Raw genomic sequence first — 8,388 nt, 5'->3', positions numbered from 1 at the left:
AAAAAAAAAACTCACACACACACACACACACACACACACACACACATATATATATATATATATATATATATATATATATATATATATATATATATATAATTCTAAGAAAAAAAAAACACACACACAAACTTATTTAAGAAAATATATCACAAGTTCAAATTTGAGTCATGTAAATGCTCCATTAATGAGCCATGTAAATGCTCTATTAATGTAGAGAGAGAAAGAGAAAGATTGTTAAGGATAGTGGGGAGGTGTAGGGTATTTTTGGAATAAAAGAAAATAGTGGAAAGGTGTAAAATATTTTTGAAATAAATTAAAATAGTGGGGAGGTGCAGGACCCACTTAGGGAGGTGGAGGGAGCAACACCCCTACTACACTAACATAGGCTCAAATATGGGTATTCTAGAAGGATAATGATATTCAGACAACATATTTTTGACAACATTTGAACATTGATTACGTGTCAATCTATGATTGGTAAAAAATTATTTACAATAATGTTTATGATTATTATTATTGATTGTGGAGTAATTTTTGACCAATCACAGGTTGACACGTGATCAATGTTCAAATGTTGTCAAAAAAATGTTGTCTAAATATCATTATCCATTCTAGAAATGTGGAATTGCTCTTTAAACAGTGTGTTTTTTCTTGCACGTCCAACATCTTCTCCACGCACTTCCAAATTTTCAAATAATCCTAAAGTGACCTTTTGACACAAGATAAAATGTTCTTAATTTAGGTAAAAGGTGTTTAACTTTTTCTCTCTGGTATGAAACTAACAGAGCCACCACCATACATATATTTACTCTATTTTGAAACTTTGAAACCTTAGCTGCATTGCACCCCCTTTGTTCTCCATGCTTTTTTTATCTAAAAGGTTGCGTAGTGAAGCTTTCTTGATCACTAGACAAAGGCAGGAAAGCTCGTTCTTCATTGTTGTGACTGCTAACCCATAAGTACACCTTTTATTTTGTTTCACTTCAGATTTGTTCATTTTAAATTGAGATTTATAATGTATATGGCCTGTATAGACTTAGAATAGAGGATATGTTTTGTTTCAAAACTGTTTATTGTTTCAATCGCATTTGGAATATTGGTTAAGGATGTACAAGAGTGAGAATCACATTTGAAATCCGAGAAAATTTAACTAAATTTCAAAATTCGATGAGCTCTTAATTGATTTTGAAATTTAGTTAAACTTTTATCGAATTTCGAAATCTAATTAAGGTCTAAACGTTGTTTGAAATTCGGTTAAGTGTTAATCGAATTTGAAAATTAGTAGAAATTTTTCAGGATTTCGAAAAGTGTTTAAACCTTAACCAGATTTTGAAATTCAGTGAAGGTTTAACTAGATTTCAAAATTCGGTTAAGTACTCACCATATTTTGAAATCCAATTAAGTTTTCGTTAGATTTTGAAATTTGATTAAGCCGTTCACTTAAATTTGATATCCGTTTGTATTTTTTTAATTTTTTGTGTGTTTTATACTTTTATCTGATTTTAATATTTGATGAATTTGGTGTATTAATATTTAATGCATGAAGAACGCAACAATGTTAACAAAGAGCAGGATCGTGTTGTTGAGCAGCAAGAGGATGTTGCTTAAGAACAAGACGAATTAGGTGAATTTTCATGAAGTCCACATGATACACCACTTATGTGGATCATGTTGCATATGCATTGTGGTAGGGCTAAGTTAGTACAATACATGAATTTTAAGGGTTAATGAGTTGTTTGAATGAGTTTTATAACATCAAAACATACATGTTTGATGTTGTTTCCTAAATGCATAACTATGTTTGCCCAAGCTTTTATGAAGTATGTCTTATACGGAATAATCCAAGTCTGATTTACATATTCAAAGAATAAAGACCGTGAACTAAAGGCATATAGAAGGTGATGAACATAGTCAATAATCATTGACTCATACTCATAATCCATGACATTTTCCCATGTTTCCATCATGACATCTCAAGTCTCAACAGAATCCACTAACATTTTGCACTTGACTTTTACATTTTTCAGAATGTGGAAGTGAAATAGGAGATTATAACGTTCAGGGAATACAATGTCATTCATCAAAGCCAGACCTCTATCGCTAACAATGACATGTGCATCACCCTCATATAACATAAATAATCCTCTAAGCCTTTCCAATATCTAAGTGAAATTATGTTTCCATTCACTTCATAAGAATACAAAGGACACTAAGAAGGTCAACCTTGTAAATGTCACCCCAACTATCTCAAGCAATGGTTGTCGATATTTGGTCGTTTTGTATGTGGTATCCATCAAGAAAACAATATTAAACACATTCAACAATTTCTTGTGTTAGGATGTATCCAAAAGAGGTCACTTACCACCTTAGATTCATCGACAAATATACTGCAATGGACATATTTATCATTCAACATCATCATCAGTTGCTGCAATTGAATTATCGACCCTCTTAATGATTGTTTGTAAGTATACCTTGCATTATATAATTGCAAGATTGTTGTGATATTAAAATCATTATTTTATTTCAAAGTTAGTAGAATATTTGCAGGCTTGACTTGCTTTAGTCATACCAAGAAGTGACAATATTTTAGTGGGATTTAACCTCTCAACAAAAGGGTGACCAACTAAACTCTATGCGAAATCATGGTTATGATATTCGCATATAACCTTTAATACCCACCCTTCTCCATTAGCATTTGGTTTACCCCTCAACTTAAAAGGATACTCGCATTCTCTTGTGTCGTATGTAGTGGGTTGAACATTAGGTTTGTATTTCCTGTACTTTCCATCCCTTTCACATCTTAACAAGACAAACGCCTTTCTCCCAAGTTCACCAATAGCTTTATCAGGTCTTGTAGTTACAACAACAAATCCAAGAGGAGAATCAATCCCTTAAATCCATTCAATTATGTCATCACGTGTAGGAAATATTTGATTTGTAAAATTTTGTGTATAATGTCCCTCAAACACCTCATTGATGAAAGAAGAGAAATCTAACACAAAGGTCAAATTTACTTGTGAATCCATCTAACCAAAAAGATAATCTTCCGTCTTATAATATAAACACCTATAACATAACATTCTACCACTCAATACCTGACTTCATTTATAATAATACTAATAATAATACCTCAACAGTTTATTATAAATAAATTCAAACAAATTATAAATAAAATTAAAAGGAAAAAACTTTAAAAAAAATCTGCAAAGTAGTAACATAATTTTGACATCTAGTGAGGGCTTAACCCGATTTTGAAATCCAATGAGGGCTTAACCCGATTTTGAAATTCAATGAGGGCTTAACCCGATTTCGAAATCCGATGAAGCTTTAACCAAATTTCAAAATTCGCCGAAGCCTTAACTGAATTTCGAAATTCGATGAGGGTTTAACTGAAATTTGAAGTCCAGTTAAGGAAGACACTGGGTTTCAAAATCCAACTAAAGAAGTCATCAGATTTTGAAATCTGGTGACTTCCTTAACCGAATTTAGAAATTTGGGTAGTGATGGAATCAGTTGATTTTCTAACCAAATTTCTAAGTCTGACAGATTTCTTAATCAGATATCGAAATTTGTTGACCTTGTAAATTGGCTTTGGACATCTGGTTCATGTCTTAACACTTCTTAATACACAAAATGAACATAAATGTAATTGTAAAGAAGATGAAGAATACCACAAGCAACGAGACCACAAATAAATTTCAGCACCAAAGGACTACCAACAGCACAAGTAGGAGACCATGAGAGCAAAGGAAAAGGTACCACGAAGAAGGAGGGGAAGAATAATGAAGAAGAAGAAAGCAAACGAGAATGAAACAACTTAACTTAAACTTGGGTGGTGCAAGAGTTCTATAAATATAGGCAAAAATTAAATTACATTTGGTAAGTAGTAATTACTACTTACCTATTCTTTTTTTTTTTTCATTTAATGAATGGCAAAAATTTTTACTTGAAGGTGCAGGGAGAAATCTTGGAAGTAAAGGGAGAAATACCCTTTAAAAATTACATAACATAACAAGACTTTTGTGTCACACATTTAAAATATTCAATTATTAGTTTGCTCGTATTCTTTTAAGATTTTGATTTAATACCAATTTATATTTTTAAGAACGAAGATATCACCCACATCAAAAAGACTACAAAATTGGAAAAGTTGTTAAAAAAGTTACCAAAACCATCAACTTTGTAATTTTGAATTAACTTTGTTGAATAAAAAAACATGTTTAAAGAATATGATGTTAATATTTTTTTCAAATACCTCTTTAATGTGCAAAAAGTTTTACCATAATAGTTTAGTTTCATTGTTATGGTTTCTTGTTTAGTTAGGTACTTGTACTATTGTACATCACGATTTACCAACTCTCTCTACTAATTTTATAAATAAATCATAAAAGTTCAATGTTAACTATACTTTTTATGTGGTTAGCATCTATTTTTTTTACCATGATTGAACGGTTCATGATATGCGTCAATGTCTAATAGCTTCCATTGACTACTATTATCTATTACCAAATAAAACAGTTACATTTTCCAAAAGTTACTAGTGTCTCTTGGAAAAAGTTAAAAAAATAATATTTTGTAAATAGACAAAATTTGAACCTGTAATTATTCATTGTGAAATTCAAATCGTCAAATTGTAACACACTATTAGGTATTGATGAGTTAAAGACAAATCTTGATCATGAATAACAACAATAAAATCATGTTGTGTCGATTGTTGTTAGTTGTCATATATATATTTTGTAATGTAATTAGGAGCCATTAAGAAACCTCCGCGAGGTTTACTTAAATGATTCGTTGCGTAGAGTGTTGAACACGATATTCCAATATCACACTATTTATTTATCCTTTTTTTGCGAAAATCACACGAGAGAATGAACTCGAACACATGTTTATTTTTAGGTTTCTCTAAGGCAAACCAAACCATGCAAAAATAGTTGCTTGTTATTATTGGTTCCATTCATCACTCATTTCTCATATCCAATAAATACATTTCAAGCTTATGAAAAGAAATTTCTAATAGAATGTATTTGCATTGTGAATATTTTTTTTTCATAAATGTTAAGATAAAAGTTTTATAAAGACTGTTATAAATGGTTATTATATTTCGATGGTGCAATATGTTATGTTCTTGATGTATCAATATGGTGAGATATTTCCTCTTTTATTAGTAGAATTATTTGTTACCTATTAAGACTCCGGCAAGTGTACCGAATCGTTTTCCCAAGAGACTCACGACACTAAACAATTGTGCTTTTGCTTAACCAATTAAGACTATAAGAACAATATTTTGGGATTTTTGAATGCAAAGTGCGGAAAAATAAACATGAATGCAATTTGATCAATTGAGGCTAAATACAAAAGTGAATGGATGATGTTGATAATATGAGATGAATATGTTGTTAGGGTTTAGATTTCACCTAATCATTCTCATGCATAAACGAATTCAGCTTCTTCATTAATGTTAATGCCACTTTCTATTATTTACTTTAAACCCGATCTTTCGGTGAATAAAGTCTATCCTTAATTATTAGTTTACAATGTCTTGTCTCCCTAGCAATTAATTCTGCATTACATACGCACAAAAGCTTAAAGGCAATCGATCCTCCTATCCCTATGTCTGGTAATATTGCTTCCAGGAGAATTTTCCCTGTTCTAGATTTCCCACTACGTGTCCATATCAACAAAATCAATGATCATGCAACTGAATGAGTTAAACAAAGCATGCATAGAGTGTAGAGGAAAAACTCTAACAATTAATGAAGTAAAGCATATATAATATAAATCAATTCAAATACAAGAGAGTTTAGAGGTTACATCTTTCCTAATAACAAATGAGATTAATTTTCCACCGTCATGGAAGAACTAGGTGTACAATGGAATGGAAGAGATAAAAACCCTATAAAGAGAAGAGGAGAGCTCCTGCATCCCCAAATCTGCCCCCAAAGGGGTGAAAAGAGTGTTTATGTGCTTAAGCCATCAAAAGATACAAACTCTAAGACATTCAGGTCTTTAAATAAGGCAGAAAATAACAAAAAACAGGTCAAGGCCTAAAACAGATCATAAAAATAGCATAAAATTGGCCCAAAACACGCATTGTCGGCGCTCAGCGACAGGTATGGCACTCAAATGGCGCTCATCGATGGCGCTTAGGCGCGATAGAGAAAAAAATTGGTGCTCAACGATACAAAATTGGCACTCAACGGTACAAAACTGCCGCTCAGTGCTACCTGCGGTGCTAAACTGCATTCTGGTTGACTTTTCTGCACTCCAACCATTTGATACTTTGACTCTTCTTTCAATTCATTCCAATAGCCTACTAAATCAAGGGAATTTAGTGATAAAATCATCAAGTATAACCTCAACTCTCTTATTCACAAAACTAAAGCAGAAACATGAGTTAAAACAAGTTTCTAAGTCAAAAAGGATGCATTTAATATCAAAATTACATCACAGATAACAATATATTCAACCATTATCATTACCCTCAACATATTAATATTAATATAAGGGCTTGACTACATAATATAGGTTTTCGTAAGGATAGAGAAGAAAATCTATATCAATGTATATCTAATGGTAAAAATTATAATTAATACCAAATAAATATTATGAGTAATTTGAACTTTAAGTGTTTAAATTCGTATATTCTATTTCCTTTTCTTCTATAATCTAAATAGTCAACCACATAAGATCCAAAAAATAAAAAATAGTACAATATTTTATTCCTCTTTTTTCTCTATTTTTTTCTTCCTCTTCCTCCCTCCACCTTCCATTACCTTCTTTCACCTCATTGTATTTTGAAAAATTATTATTGAAAAGCATTTTTGATATTATGCAAGAAAGCTAGTTTAATTATCTAATTATGGCCTTTAAAATGTATATCTAATGGTAAAAAGTTATAATTAACACTAAATAAATATTATGAATAATTTAAACTTTACGTGTTTAAATTCGTATATTCTATTTTTTTTTCTATAATCTACACAATCAACCATATAAGATCCAAAAAGAAACTAGTACAATATTTTATTCCTCTTTTTTCTTGTTTCTTCCTCTTCCTCCCTCCACCTCTCATTACCTTCTTTCACCTCATTGTATTTTGAGAAATTATTATTGAAAAGCATTTTTTATATTATGCAAGAAAGCTAGTTTACTTGATCTAATTACGGCCTTTAAAGTCTTCTAAGGATCTTTAGAACATTGAGTTTATTATCTTGCTAATCAAAATGTAACCTAAATATAGAGGTGAAGTGATTATTAAATGGTTATATAGCCTACTTTTATGGTGAATTCTGCTAGATCTTTGATGTCTCAACCTTCATAACTCTCTATTTTCTTAGTATATATGCCTTGCACCTCCAACTAACCATCATACAAGTGAGGAGTGACCTAGTACTTAAGAAATGGACTTGGTTTAGCTACATGGCATAAATCTCAAGCTTCTTCTAAAAAGATTGGCGCTAAACATAAAGATGACACCAGTATAGAAAAACATTTTTATACTTGTTAAAGAGGGTTTCTTATATCAGTTGTGGAACCGATATAAAAGCAGGAGCTATAAAAAGCATTGACTTTTTATACCGGTTTCAAAATTGGTATAGAAAGTGTCACTTTTTATATTGGTTAAAAGTACAATCAGTATAGATAAATTTAACCATAGTACATCTTCCTCTCTCACCAACCAAGGCAATCACATTTAAACCACCATTAACCACTGTAATCTACCATGCCAGTGTCCTTACACCTCGTGTCAATGCAACTACCACCAAGATGAAGATCGTCAGACCTCTTTGTCGCCTCGTCAAAGAAGAAAATTTAAAAGATTTGCCACCATTAAACACCATCACTCAACCTGCATCATGCACCAATAAGCACACGAGCATACCCTTTGCAGATTGCGTAAACCATGGCAACCCCAAATCGCATCTCCATCGCAACTCAGATCAGACTTCCAAGATACAAAACCACATGTAGTTGCAAATCGTGTCTCTCTCCATTGTAGATCTAAACTTGCGAGCAATCATGAGCACCACCGTGTGCATCACCTAAAAAGCAAAACCAAACCAGAAAATTTACAAATTCAAATAGTTTCAATGATGACAAGGGTGAACAATGGTCAAGTGTAGCAGAAGGAAGGGGAGAAATAATCGTCAATGGTGATGTCGTCAGCGTTTCTGAGTTTTGAATGGAGAGCACACAACCACGACAGCAGTCCAAGTCATAACGATCAATGTTGGTGAAAGTGAAATTGGAGTGACAATAGAGATATGGTCGTTCTGTATCTTGGAAGAAGAAAGTCGAAGAGCAACAACAAGGTGTTGACAAATTGGCAAGTTTACCAAATCGTACAAGTAATATAAATGGTAAGACCAAGTATCGTTTTCC

Source organism: Vigna radiata, chromosome 8, assembly GCF_000741045.1.
Source record: "Vigna radiata var. radiata cultivar VC1973A chromosome 8, Vradiata_ver6, whole genome shotgun sequence".
Lineage (NCBI taxonomy): Eukaryota > Viridiplantae > Streptophyta > Magnoliopsida > Fabales > Fabaceae > Vigna > Vigna radiata.
This window is presented reverse-complemented; position numbering follows the sequence as displayed.